The following is a 14,893-nucleotide window of genomic DNA, read 5'->3' as shown; positions in this document are numbered from 1 at the left end:
AGTCTGATATTCCTTTAATTTCTGTTCCTTATGTGTGAACATCAGATTCCTGTGTAAGAATGGGACCATGACTCGTTAAAAATTGGTTTTGAAGTTATGGCTTCTCTGCCTAAAACCAATCTTTGCTATCATTTCTCAAAAAAGTTTTTTGTTTTGACCATATAGACTGTGACTTGCTTGCTGACCACCTCCCAACTGTTTCATTTGTCACAGGAACAAACATTGTTTCTTTCCTTCTCCAGCGTCATGCAGTAAACAAATTATGAAAATGAGTCACGCAGAGCAGCAAGATAAGACACAGCAACAGGAAGGATTATAACTCCTGCATTTCCACCATGAAAATGCTTTCAGCAAAGCATTCCAGCCTGTCTTATACCCAAGCTCAGTGACAGTTTCCAGAATAATCAGTCTGCTCTGAGGTCTCCTACTGGCAGAGCATAAGAAATACACTGTTGGAAGTCGAGGAAAGCATCTACTTTTGTAAAGAACCATGGCCCAAGCCCCTCTGTAACTGCCTGCCCTACAGACAGAGCAGAGAAACCACAAAGGTGAAAAATAAGCCCTAAGCATCCTGTTAGCAAAAGGCAGAGAGTACCTGCAGGTCTGGGAGGATGGACATGTGAAAAGATATCTGTGAAATGGGAAAGGCCGAGTATTCCTGAGCTAAAGCAGTCACTGGAGGGTGGGAATGAAAGCAGACCCTTCAGCCACTCAGTAAGGCGGTCATAGCAAAAAGAAAGCAGAAGTGACCAGGAAAGCCTTGCAAAACACGAAACATAATTTGGTCTTTCATGTCCAGCATTTTGGCATAAGCAGCTGAAGAGATGACGCGAGCTTCTGAGCTTTTTGGATCTCATATGAAGGTACTGGACTATTTTGCTGACCATACACAGCACAAGTCTAATGTGACCTTTCAGATCAAACTCAAAAGTATGAGATAGTCATCAGGCTCCCCTACAAAGGAGGGTTTTCCAGCAAAACTACACTGGCATGATTTTAACATTACTGATGTTAGCTCCTTGTGCACATAAACTTAGTCTTCAGTACACTCACCTTTTTCTGGTGTCGTTTATGTTGCTTTGAGCATCCACACAGGGAATTACAATAAGACTGGCACAAATTCTAACACTGTAATTAGAGTGCTACTGTCCTGCTAGGAAGTAAACAAAAACTGAAAGTCTGTCAGAGGCAAGGAAGAGCTACTGGTGAGGATCAGGAAAACCCTCTGAGAATAGCTCACTTGAGATTGAGTGCGTGCTAGTGCACTCCACTTATTCCCATGGGATTAAAAAAATTACACTCTGTAGTATCTTCATTGCTTTAAAATAGTAAGAATACATCTTAGGCAGAGATGGTCCAAAACATTCTCTGAACTTGTAAGCAATGCTGAGAATCTGGGACCTTGTTTGTTCACACAGGCTAGTGCCAAGCATGACAGCAGTGTCCTGGGCTTAGGGAAAGTTGGTGTTCAAAGGATTATGCAGGTTGAAAGAAACTTGAGGAGATTCCTAGTCCAATATTCTGCTCAAAGCACATTGTGCTTTGAGATCTGACAAGGATATTCAGGGATTTATCCAGTCAGGTCTTCAAAACCTCCAAGGATGGAGGCACCACAGCTCTGATGGGCAACCTGCCCTCTGCCTGACTCTTCCCTCAAAATAAAAGTTACTTCAATAGATCCACTCTGAGCCTCTCTTGTTTCAATCTACTTGGGCAGAAAAAAAGAAAACTCTCCCTCCCAAAAAAATTTCCAAAACCCAAAACAAATAACCCCCAACCAAAACAAACAAAATGAAAACCATAAAAAAAAAAAAAAAAAAACAAAATCCACACAAAATCAAAACATACACACCTCCATGCTCTACCCCAAAAACAAAAATTTACAAAAAACACACCACAAAAATTGAAGCCATTTACCCAGGTCTCTGCATGAAATCTTTTCTGCAAGGAACAGTAATTCTCAAGGCTCTGTGGAGTCCTTACCTCCCAACAGGTGCAAAAGGAAGATAATATGCAACTATCCAGATATCTGTAAATTCAGTTTGTTCTGAAATATTCTCTTCCAGGGTTGGGAGGGAGAGAGAGGAGGCAGGAATATGAGACTTTACAGTCACACTAGAACAAACTCTAGCTATCAACAGTACTTTCTTATTTATGCTAAGAGATGAGGGAAGGACAAAGTAAATGCTGGCTCCCTTCCTGAATTAATTTTTTTTGCCATTCACATAAATTTCATTTACTTGTTTAAATTCCCTTAATATGTTGACAGATAATTCCAGGCCTGAGGGCAGAACTGAAGGAAGACTGAACCTTACACACCCTTGCACAGGGACATGATTTCAATGGTGAGAAGCTTTCCTTATCTTGGAATATAGTTACTGATTTCTAGAATGAAGCTGAATCCTTTCACCTCAGATGAGGAAAGTGGGGAGAAATACTTCAGCTTCCTGTAGCATAGGTGAAAAGCTATTATTAGCTCTTTTCTCTCAGTCCTCAACAGTATGGGGAGATGATGAATCAGCCCATGCTTACCTTTGAAGGCAACCACAAGCAAATTATTACAACAGGTTTTCTGACCTGGGTCAAAGTTCAAAAGGTTTTGCAGAAGAAAGGCTGCAACACAGATTAGCAGGAAAGGTAATCCCCATCTGTTCCAATCATTCCAGAAGAGCAGTTGGCTCAAATATGGAGGGAATCAGTTTAAGAACTGTGATGTGACACTACCTGTTGAACCAAATGCACCTGAAAAATGTATGTATTCTTCAATAATGGGCACACAGAAGCTCTGCAGGCTGATACTGCCCACGTTTGCAAAGAATCACCACTATTGGTCAGTTCTCAGACACCAAATCACTGTGGGGCTGTTGAAATATTGCAGTTATTTTACACCGTTGGCAGACAAGCATTTTCCTGCATCACTGAAAACAGATAAGAACACTGCTTTCCTATGGAAAATAACGGGTGAGGTTAAGTTTGGGACAAGTATCATAAGGAAATACGGTGGTGGGGGGGGGAAGCAGAGTAAAATTCTTCAAGCAAAAGGCACTGGCACCACAAGTTCACAGAAGATCAACAGTTCATAAAAATAGAATAAGATCCAGTGTCATATACCAACTGCCATATCTGGAACTTCTGAGAGCCCTGTACCAAGTCATCAGGCAAAATATGGCCATTTAAGGTGTATTAATGTGATACTGCATGCACAGTACAAGAGGAGTAAATATCTTAAGACATCAGTAAGTCCAGAAGAAATTAACATGTTTTATATTAACAAAACAGACTTTGTGAGAAAGGATGAAGTAGCAGTGAGAAGATAGGTTGTTAAAATGAAGACTTTTTTTAAAAAATCCAAGCTATAATCCATGAAATCCAAAGCTATCACCAGAAAAAAAAAACCCAAAACAACTTCATATAAACAGAAGGATACATGATCTAATTAATGCTGAAAACAAGAAATATTTTATAAAGTAGACCTCTCAAGCTCCAGAGCTGCTATATGAATGGAAGTAACAAATATATTTTCATTTTAAAAAGGGGAAAAATAAAGAAACATGCAGGGGAAAAAAAGGCAACATAAACCTTTATCATCCCAGAAAGATAATGCAGAGGCAAGGAGTTAATGCATATGCACCAAAAAGTAACAGTGTAAATAAAATTAAGTTAATCTGACTCAGTTTTATTTGATAATGAGCTCCAAAACACAAACAAACATACAGCATACAGGTCATTTGAATAATGCATGCTGTTTTTCCAGTCCAGAGAGAATATTAATACATGAAAGATTAAAAATCTTATTTCTAGATGGCCTCTAAATATAAAGCAGGTTGTTTTTAAGAAGCATAACTGGGAAAAGAAATGAAGATGCTTAGATTCCTGAGCAATGCTTCCATTTGCTAAAATTTGTGCTTCCATTTCTGCTAAAACCATGCTGAAGATTTTGAAAACTAGGCCTCAGTATGGACACTGACAGTGTAGATTCCCAACAGTGCCTGGTTAGTGGTCATTGGCAAGGATAGGAGGCTTCTGAACACACCTGAAATGTGCCAATATCAGCCCTTGGACTTTTTGCAAAGATTGGCAACAAGAGAACAAAAGAAAAACCTGTGGACTTCATCTGAAGAGCCAAAACCCACTAAATGCTGTGTTATCCCTTAATCCAGTCTTCAGAGTCATCTGGGCAAGGACTGAATATTTTCACTTAATATACCTCAAGTGGTTAATCCCATTTTGCAGTCCTCTGTCACCAACACAGCTCCCAGTCCAGTTTAATAATTTCAGATGTTAGCACCTACCAGTGAAAATTCAGCCCAGGGACAGTACTGATGTGTTGCCACAGCAGCCATTATTTATGAACTTGCATGCTCTTGGCTGCCAAGGACCATTTTGAGAGCCTCTGGTCCCCTTCAGTTCACATAGTATGGGGACATATACAGCTGCCTTAGAAACTGATGAGCTAAATTGACACTGAGTGAAAAAAAGCGCCAAAAACAACTAAAACCCACTAACTTAAGAGAATTATCATTTGCAAAAGTGAGGATGAGTCCATTTCCATTGAGGTCTGCATCTACGGATGATGAAACCAGAAAGGATGAAAGCAGTGACGAGATTTTATTACGGTTTTTTTAAAATATTTATTTTAAAAGTAACTGAGAGCTAAGCAAGCCTGAGGAGACAGCTTTAATGCCCAAGCACAGGATATTACATACTCAGCCAGCTCATCTACATCAGATCTGCAATGCAGAATTGCACATGTATGAGACATCAAGGCAGTACTGCTAAGCACAACATTCCCCTTCAAACCAGAAAGGGCTTTGAGGTGCACTAACCAGAAGCCTTTCCTTCCATGCTTTTTTCCTTTACTGTTTCTTGAGAAATCCAACAAAAGGGAAGACATGGAGGAAAGCAAATCCTCTGTGAAAACTCAGGGCATGAGGCAAGACCATAGCCCTTTCGCCTCTAAAGGATTCTACAAGCTGGCCAGGAATGCCAAAATATAGGAAGTAGGGCTTCCTGGAGGGTGGGTGTTTTTCGTTTGGGGTAGAGTGAGGGTGTCCCCTCTACAGGCCAGAATGGACACATGATTTCCATCTAGGAAAGGGTTGGTCACACTTAGGGATGACTTAGCTTCCCAGATCACCTATTGATAAGGCTCCTTTTGCCTTTAGTAGCCCATAAATTGCTTTGGAATGCTCTAAGATTAAATATCATGGTCTAATTAATTCTAATTACTCAGTGTGGATTTCTGTACTACAGGACAGAAGCCAGCCCCCTGTCCTGTCAGAGGACTAAATTAAAAAAACCTAAAACCATAAGGAAAAAAACAACTTAACAAAAACCAAACAAAAACCAAAACAAACAAACAAAACCAAAAAAAACACCCAAAAACCCACCCAAAAACCCCAAACCAACAAAAAAACCCACCAACACCCCCTCCCAAAAAAAAAAAATCACCACAAAAACAAACTTACAAAAAATGTTCTCAAAAAGAAGCAGTTCTGCAGTCTATTAGCAGACAAGTCATGATACTCTACCTTTCTTTCATTTTCTGTGCCTCTACCCAGGACATTTGTATACCCTAGTGCTCGCTATCTTTAGTAACTGCTTGGGAACAAGTCTATCAAGTAGAATACATTATCCCATCATTAAAAGCTGTGACTTTATAAAAACAAGTTTCCTGAGACTGTATAAATTATGCCTTCGACTGGCATGTCAAACCTGTTGTGCTGATGATTTTGTATGTCAGTCTGTTAACTGTCTGATGTTAGGGTGAATCTTACCAGCACACCTGACCCCAGCCCCAGGGTCCAGGGAAAAGGTGGCTTTAAAAGGCAGAAGCAGATGTAGACTAAGTTCTATAAGCAGCTCTCTGAATAACAGGGTGCAGGTAGCCTACCTGTAGGCCTAACATACCACACCTATAGAACCCCAACTCTTAAATCTATTGCTTAAATACACATCATTATCTCACAGGAAAGGAAGACCTTCACGAGTTTGTAGTCCCTTTTCCGGTAGCTACTTAGAGTAACCACTGAACAAACCTATATGTGACCTGCCAGAAACTGCCAGCAAAGACTAAGCTCAGCAAGAGACTAGAAAGAGAGAGTGTAGGATGACCCTTCTCATCTTGTATTGCCAGAACCCAAATTCATACAGTCATGCTTCACAGCAGACATGGGTTTTTCTGAACTTGCCCAACCTATTTTGGATGCATTTATTTCTCCAAATTCCACAAAGAAAAAAGAAAAATCAAGTGACTACAGGCTCTACAATTTCACTATGGAAAGTGAAAGCCTTAAAAAACCACCAAACAACAAAACAAAAACTTTTGGGCATTGCTTCCAATTACATTTCAATAAATAGCAGTAGTCTTTCACTGTTCACATTTAGCATCTCATTTAGAGCATTCACTCATATCCTACCCCAGTCCCTTCTCTTCCAGAGCAAAGAGTCAAACCAGTTACTGCCCTCTTCACATAGTAGCGAGCCCATGCCTTTGACTATTCCTGTTGCCTATTCCCATATTTTTTCTAGCTTTTCTATAAACTTTTTAAGACAGAGTTATTACAACTGGCTGCAGCATTCAAGACGTCGGTTATACCACCGAGTTATACAGCAGCAGAACAGATGTTTGATTATCTATCTTTCTCTGCAATTCTTAATTTTAACTGCTGTGTGCTAACCAGTCTGTGAAATACCCACAATAACCCAAGATCTTTCTTAAATGGCAAGTTACAGCCTATTTGTGTTTATATCTGTTCAAGCTGGTTTGTTTTTATTTTTACCCAGAGGCACTCATAGTTTCACACTTATCAGTATCGACATGTAATATCATCATCTCTAAGAGATCTAGGTCAGCAGTATAGACAGACACTTGTTCTGTAGAAGCTTGATCAAGACCCAGTGCGTTCATCACACCAGCTAACAGAAAACAGTCAGAAACTGATGTCGTATTTTAGCCAGGCTGGACAGTGTACAACCTGCTCAGCTCACATTTTATTCATTCCACCTGACTTATGTCTTTTGTATGGATAGTGTGATTTAGGAAATACTTCTGTCACAGGAGTGCACTGCACAGAGTTTGTACCACTTCACCCTTCAGGTGTATGCAAGTAAAAAATGCAACTGAAAAATAAACACAAAAAAATAATTTATATACCTCCCAAACCCAAAATGCTCAACGAGGGTCAGTAGTTATATTTTTTTTCTGCTCCATTGCACTCAAGCATGCCTAAACCCTTAGATGAAAAAGTATGATAGATGTCATAGAAGTCTTGATTTAAATCAAGTACTACAACTATGAAGCTCCCCACCCCCTAGTAGTAGTAAGCTGAAAGCATACACACAGATGCTTAGAACAGGAGCCTATCACAGCTTTCAGATTCACTGAACATCCCTGCAAAACTGTTTTTTCTTGCATCCTTCTAGTTCTGTCACCAACGAGATGTTCTTTTCATCCCATGCGAGTCATTAAATAGCCATCTAACACCATCTGCTGGATTGGAAAGAAAAAAATTACACCAGCATCTCACTGCCAGTCAGAAAGGAAGAAAACAATGCCCCAGACATTAAGGAAGAAAAAAAATTATACCAGCACCTCACTGCCAGGCAGAAAGGAACAAAAAAATGCCCCAAACATTAAAGTGTCAGTGGCTCAGCTTTGACTTGGTCCACTCCCCTCATCTGCACCTTATTTCTGTTTTCTTTCCTCTTTCTAAGAGGCAAATCTAAACTGTTGGCACTAACAGGCAGTCACAAACACAAAAACTTCCCTGCTCTGGATGGAGCAAGTTTTACAGGAGGCTCTGCCGTGCAATTATGCTTCCAGATCACTGATCTGCAGAGCAGCTTTACCCCTTCCGGATTAAATACAAAGAAAATAACAGGAGAGAGAAAAACAAAATGAAACAAAGCAAACTATCCTGAAAACAAATAGAAGTCAGGATAGAATTCTGCAGAAGTGTAGAAATGAGCTGGCTTTCTGTTGAAAATCCAGGAGCTCAGAATGAGTCAGAAGCTGGGGATGCAGAGCCTGTGCAGCGAGAGGAAGCAGCCATTACACACTCAGACATTATCTCAGACATCAGCCCTTGGCTTTTAACATCCTGTACAAAGGCCAAAGTACCAGTTATCTCACCACCATGAAAACATACTTTTGAAGACTGGCAGGGATATTTTTAACATCCAATTAGGCAGCTGCCGGAAGCAAGATGATAGCTTTTAATTAGTTATTTATGGCAGGAGGCTGCACCGCCTTTCTTGTTCCTTCAGGTCAAATTTATTTCACACATCACCTGGTTCCTTACAACATGGGATGCAGTGGTTAATCTTTTTCTTTCACCAAGAGGAAACACAGGCCTGGCTGAAATTACATTATATAGATATAAAGCACCCTGTGGAGGTTGTGTTTCTACTTCCCATTCCTTTTCTTTCCCCTCTGTTTTCCTACTTCCATACTGAAATTAGGGATGCATCACACATTCGACAGTTTGACATCAGATTTTATGTAAGGTCCTGATTTATTCAGCCAGACACTGTGTGAAAGTAGAAGTTTTCTATTGACTCCTATTGCACACCTACTAAATCAGTGCAAGTACTACTCAGATTTTACCCTGTGTAGCTAACAACGCACCTGCTCCCTTATTCAAGGTTTTCCTCTGCTCCAGCTTTTTTGGAAGCACCACCAGTAATTTACCAAAACAAATCTCACAGCAGAAAGCAGGCTGGTTCAGATAATGCTGTAAAAGCTGCAAGGAGTCCTGAATCATAGGATCCCCTTAGGGGAAATAAGGTCATTCCTCATGCATCAGTGCTGCCCAAAATAGAAGCTTACCTTCTGTGAGAGAGGCAAATACGATCATAAGGTGAATTTGCTGAAGTATTTCCAGGAGAAAGTGGGTAGTTTTTGTGGCATTATACAAGACACCAGTAAGACTGCTTCTGAAACACTGCAGACAGCTCTGCTCACTAAGTTCAGGATGGATAAATTTCAACTGAGTCAGCAGAGAAAAGGGTTTTAGGGTGAACACAGCAACAGAAAATCAAAATATATCAAAAGTAGTGGGAACATGAAATAAAACTAAACCTTTGCTTAGTTGGCCAGCAAAATTCAGGCTGGGATTACAGCTACAAAATAGTCTGATCTAACAGCAGCTGCCCATCAGAAGGGCAGCAGTGCCACAGTCCCCCTTGCATTGAGCAAGGCAAATCACAAGCTTGCTCTGCTGTTGCATGAGAAGGTTGGACAAAGGAAGCAGCAGAAACACGCAGCTGAGGAAAAAGCAAACATCATCTCCTTCAGAAGAAGAAAGGTCAAATAAAACAATGTAAAACTGTCTTAAGAGGGCAATTTATGAAGTGTTGCCAAGCACAGCAGTTCCAAAACAAACTCAAACCCCAAAAGCAGCAAACCCACAACAACACAAAAACAACCTAAAACCACACCAGAAAAGTGAAAGAAGAAATCAATTTCAGCTAGAGGACAGCACAGTCCGAGAACTAACATTTACAAATTAACCATAAGAACATTTAGGTTGGAAATAAGCTTTCAAATGCCAGTCCTCTCTATGGGCTACTGGGTCCTAAGCATCAATTAATATTCCAAGAAATCTTGATTAGTTTATAAAATTAATTATATTTTCCTTCCAATAGCAGGGGAATAGAGCATGGTCCTGGAGCTCCCTGCCCATTCTACATTCCTAGGCTGATAGTCTCTTTATATCAACCCCTCTAGCAGAGAAACTACTGAACACATTTAAAGGCTGCCGAAACTAATTTTTTTGTTATAATCAATGTAAACTCCCCTCACCTCCCCCAAAACAACCAACCAATCAACCAACCACAAAATAAACAAACAAAGGCCAAACAAAACACCGCTTGAGGTGACTCAAGCCAAAGATTTTGATAAATCTGGACAAAACATTTTATTGCAAGCTGACAGAATAGATCAAAAGCAATGTGTCCCCTTTGGACACTTGACTTTTCAAGGCAAAATTGGTTCAATTGACCAACATATGTTACAGAAATTGATTTTTTTGCCTGGGTATTCACTTGTGCAGAAAGGAACTTCTATAGCAGGAGACAGCAAGGACCTGAGGACATTCAAACACATCAGATAGAGAACATGTCCAGTTTTCTGTGTGCCAGCTACTTTTTATGGGAAGGTTTACAAATACAGATTATCCACAGGCAGATGTGTAGACAGACACACACACACAGCTTGTCCTAGGGCTTAAAGTGATTAGTCTGAAGACCTTGGGGTTTCAAAGGAAAATGCTCAGCTGGTGGCACAGTGGAATTTCACAGTAGCTGAAAGCCTGCCCCAGAACAACTTGGTCTCCTGATCCACTACTAGAGTCAACACAGCTCTTCAGTCTGCCAGTTATCTCATATGGAGCAGGGCTTCACAATCACACTCACCCCTTGGTTAAACTGCCACACTTCTGCTCTGATAGTGCCTTTCTCCTCTGGACAAGAGATGTAGCCTACATCTTCTATATTTCATATTTCCCTCTGGAACAACTCAGGAATAGAAGAGAGTATAAGACATTTAGAGATACAGCATCTAAAGAACAAAGTCATAACTGTCATGCTTACAAAGAATATAGCATACAGTGTGCCCTGTGAGCTGTCTCTCTGACAGGGAAGGAGAAGGATGGATGGTTCTCCAGCAGTACTACTGACTTCTAGAACTCCTTCAGTGTTATGACCGAGATAATTTGTGTGAGTATAACACCTAGGCAAGGAAAACAGTTCAGAGTGAGTCACAGAGAGGAGGAGAGTGTAAGATCCTCCCAGTGGTTATTCTGGAGTTTCACTATGAAGCACCCTTCTGCCTCAGTCAGTGCTGGGCCAATGCCCTAGATGAGTACAGAAGGCACTGCAGAGTTTTGTTGGCAAAAGAGGCCTTTACAGATGTGCCCTTGCCTAGGAAGTGTTTTAGGAACCAGGCCATGGCATTTGGATTTGTTGTGTTCACTACAAACTTGGCTGAACTGTGCCACACAGCAGGGGGTTTATCCTGTGCCTTGTCAAACATCCATCCTTCTCAAAATGCCACCATGTTTTTGTATCAGTACATGCTAGGAAAAAGCAGACAGTTTTTCCACAGCAAGTGGAAAATCCTCACTGAACAATCCCAAAAGTACCTGACAATTTGTAAGCCTGAGAGCTCTTGATGATCGGAGAACTCAAGAAGCACCTCTGCCATATCTGCTCTGAGAGATGAAGCAGGCATACCTGTAGAGCTGGTGGCCATCCATACAGCATCCAGTGCAAGCACAGAGACAGGATTTCCTGGGGAGGGTGGGCTACAGCCTACTCAGGGCGGCCAATAAGGCAGGGCAAGACTGTGAATGGGAAAAGATCTCACCTGAAGAAATTACCTGGTGCTTGTTCTCTGCTGGCAACAGAGCCACAGATGTCTTTGTTGATGGGCACCCAGGGCTAGGTTAATAAGAAACACCTGGGCTGGTGCTCGGGGATTCAGGATGTTCGCTCTCTGGTTTTCTGCCTGCAAGGGAGCATGGGGACTTTCCCATAAAACTCCACAGTGGATGAGAACACCTGAGGCCATTTGTTAAGCCCCTCTGTTGGCCTCAGGTGAGGCGTGTGGGCTGGAACAGCCCATCTTGGAAAGAGACCCAGCAAAGCACAGGGGAGGTGACTTTTTGGGCTGCTGAGTGCACCCACCACACTGCACAGAGATGGGCAGACATCAGCCCTTCTTGTCATCTTAAAACCAGAGCTATCTGGGGAGCTGTGGGCTGCTTTCCGAGGGAAAAACTTCTGCACAGGTCCTTGGGTGTAGCCAGAGGTGCTTTTTGCCTCCCTGGGACACCCCTGCCCAAGTGCCAGGAAAATAAATGCCAAGGGAAAAGCCTGAGACAAAAGGCACCTTCCTCAGCCTGGAGGGAAAGGTAGCTGGGCGGTACAAGGAAAGGGTTGGAAAACTGAGGAGAAGCCCTGATTCAAGAGCAGCTGAAGCCCTGAAGAAGGGATTAAAGGGCAGCAGCTACCGAGGACAATGTCTCTCAGCACTGCTCCCAAGAGTAGGGACACTGAGGACCTGTTACAGGAGTAGAAACAGTGGCATCAGAGGCAACCAGGTTGTCTTAAATTTGGGGGTTTGGTGTTTTTTTTTTGGTTGGCTGGTTAGTTGGTTGGGGGTTTTCTTACTGTCTAGATCTTCTCCTTGTATTAACCACTTCCCCCCACTTCTTTTTGAATACAGTTAAATGGGGTGTCACACAAACCACTCCACCACCTCTCGTTTAGTAACTGGGTACAGCACTAAAGCCCTACAGAAATTGAAAACAAATGGCTGCTTCCTTCTAATCACATGGAGATTTGTATGGAGCTGTGTCCTCAAGCCCTTGCCCTTTAGCTGTCCAGGTGAGAGGCCTGAGTAGGTACAACCCATGCACCCAGCATTGCTTCTGTCAGGTCAAAAACCTACTGTGTAGAATCTGTCATCTAGTTAAGAAATATGAAATATTAAGAAATGTCATTAATGCCAGGTAGTATATCTACTCTGGAGACCTGAAAAGAGCTCTTCTAGTCTCTTTAAGCATTTTTTCCCACAAAGTCAAGAAGTGACTTTGTCTTGACAAAGTCAAGAAGTGACTTTGTCAAAATATATAAAAGCTGGGGAGGGGGGCTGTTTGCTCTCTTCTCTTGCTGCATTTCAGTAACTGCTTACAGCAACTACTGAAATATTCATTCAGAAATTATTATTGCATGCTTTTCAATGGCAGGCAGAAATCTGCTGGGAAACAAGTGCACTATAGGTGCAAAACCAGATCCACAATAATGGCTTATACAGAGGGAAGCAGTTTATATACAGTTTAAGGGAATCTGCCTCCCATAGAAGAAGAGCGCAGCCGGCAGCCCAGTCTGTTACCGTGCTTTAGGAAAGTCCACTGTGCTGGGAAAGGAGATCTGCACAGTTAAAACTGCAGTTTGTCCTTGTGAACAAGTAGCAAAAGCTTTCTCCAGTGCTTCCACTGCTTAAAAGTACCTGTCTAAGCCAGATACCAATTCTCCAATTCTTTATCAAAGTGGCAAAAGCATAGAATAGAATCACATAAGATCCCAATTTGGAAGGGACCCAATAAGGATGGAGTCCAACTCCCTGCTCCTCCCAGGACTCCCCAACACTAAACCCAAGATCAGCATACTCCCTGCTGTCCTCAGGCCCAAGGGCTTTGGGCTACAGATGCAGTTTGTATTGAGACAGAGCCAAGAGTAGTGAGCAAGCCAAGGGTATTTTTATCCCTCCATGTCATTTCTCAGGCTTGGTTTAAATCAGATTGTCTGCAATGATTAAAACTCAGCCTGTTTCTGAAATCTCAGAAGTTCTCACCCCCTGTGACATGGATCGTGGTTTCTCTTACCGTGGTAAGAAAGCAAACTTACTTTCCTTGTTCACTTTGATACTTTTTTATCCTTTCAATCCTATGGTACTATCAGGAAAGCTAATTAGATTTTCTCCTATATTGTTTATTTGTGAAATAAAAATGCTGTTTGTGTAACACCTTATAATCACCATTGTACTACTGTAATGCAACATGTGGGATAACTCAGAAATTATCCGACTTAACCATGAAGGGAGCATTGCAAGTCCTAGAACATAGAGAAGTCACCACTTGCTGTTTTTTAGCATCTATAATCATCTTATTCAGACTTTGTGTATGGTGTGTCTGTGGGGAGCTAAACAGCCAGAAGAGGGTAGCATAAGTTAGTTAATAAACCTCATTTGTAAAGAAGAGGTATTTTTGAGAGAAACATCTGCTTGCATTTCTGGCTGCAAGGTAGTGAAATATAACTTTGAGAAACTCATCATCAAGCATTTGTCAGAACATGGGAAGGAAGATTTATAGTCATAACTGAAAAGGATTAGACTGATAGTAGAACACAGAGCTTTTTGCACTCTATTAGCTCCTGTTTGACCAATGCCTCTATGAATAAAAATGTACATCCAAAGTAACTTCATTACTTTGATTTTAGAGGATGGCAGCACAGACCAAAACTAAGAGTGTTACCAAGTGCATCCTGCAGTGAATCTGAAAAGCCAGATGGGGAAGTCATGAAAATGTGGTTCAGGGCCAGGTAATAGAATATGAAACAGGAGCTTGCTGAGTTCACCAAACAGATGCACATTTGATGACCTTTTGCTGCTGCCTCTAATGTCTACCCAAAATAAAATGCTGCTCCCAGAGCTTGTGTGTAATAAATGAGTATTCACAAAGGGTATGTTGCTGTACCTAGTAGAGCAGAAACACCACTGCAGAGACACCAGCTGACAGGAGCTTTGGAAAATCCTCCTCTACACCTGTGCTGAGGATTGTCCCCTATCAGTGCTCATGGCTGTAAACAGAACTGAATTGTTGCTGGGCATTTCGTTATAGAAAGACATATCTACACGAGTTAGCTTACAGTTTTTTCTTTACAAGAAATCAAACAGCAGCACTCTTCTCTGAGAAGCTGGTAGGGCTTGCCTGAAGAGATACATGAAAGGACAAGGAATATTGGGCGATGACTGTTGTTATGTGCATCACAGTAGAGGTTAGAAATCCCAGACAGGATCAAGTCTCCACAATGTTAGATGCTATACGCTCACACAGGGTAGGAAAAGCTGTAGCCTGGAAAAGAAAGCTGAAGCAGACAAAAGGTGAGAGGGGAAACATGTGCAAAGACATGAAATATCATGCTCAAGAGCATGCAACCAGTCACTGGACAAGGAATAGAAAATTCCTGTTCCATCAACTTGCTTCTGGTGGAGCTGCTGTAAATAGCTCAGAGTTTATTAGGTGAAAAAGACTGTATGTGTGCTTAAAACTTGGAAAGGCACTGAGGAGATAATACACCATTTATTCATATTTTATTTGTACTCCAT

The 14,893-nt window shown here is 41.5% G+C and overlaps 1 long non-coding RNA gene across 1 annotated transcript in view; it reads right to left on the bottom strand.

The window, feature by feature from the left end:
• LOC126648926 (uncharacterized) overlaps window positions 1-8,938 on the bottom strand; it is a 281,474-nt gene extending 272,536 nt beyond the window's left edge. The window contains exon 1 of the long non-coding RNA XR_007630932.1: window positions 8,831-8,938. This is a non-coding gene — a long non-coding RNA (uncharacterized LOC126648926). The remainder of the gene's footprint in view (window positions 1-8,830) is intronic.
• Window positions 8,939-14,893: the final 5,955 nt, after the last annotated feature.

This window comes from Myiozetetes cayanensis, unplaced genomic scaffold, assembly GCF_022539395.1.
Source record: "Myiozetetes cayanensis isolate MyiCay16 unplaced genomic scaffold, myiCay2020 scf5-8, whole genome shotgun sequence".
In the NCBI taxonomy this organism is placed as follows: Eukaryota; Metazoa; Chordata; class Aves; order Passeriformes; family Tyrannidae; genus Myiozetetes; species Myiozetetes cayanensis.
This window is presented reverse-complemented; position numbering and strand designations above follow the sequence as displayed.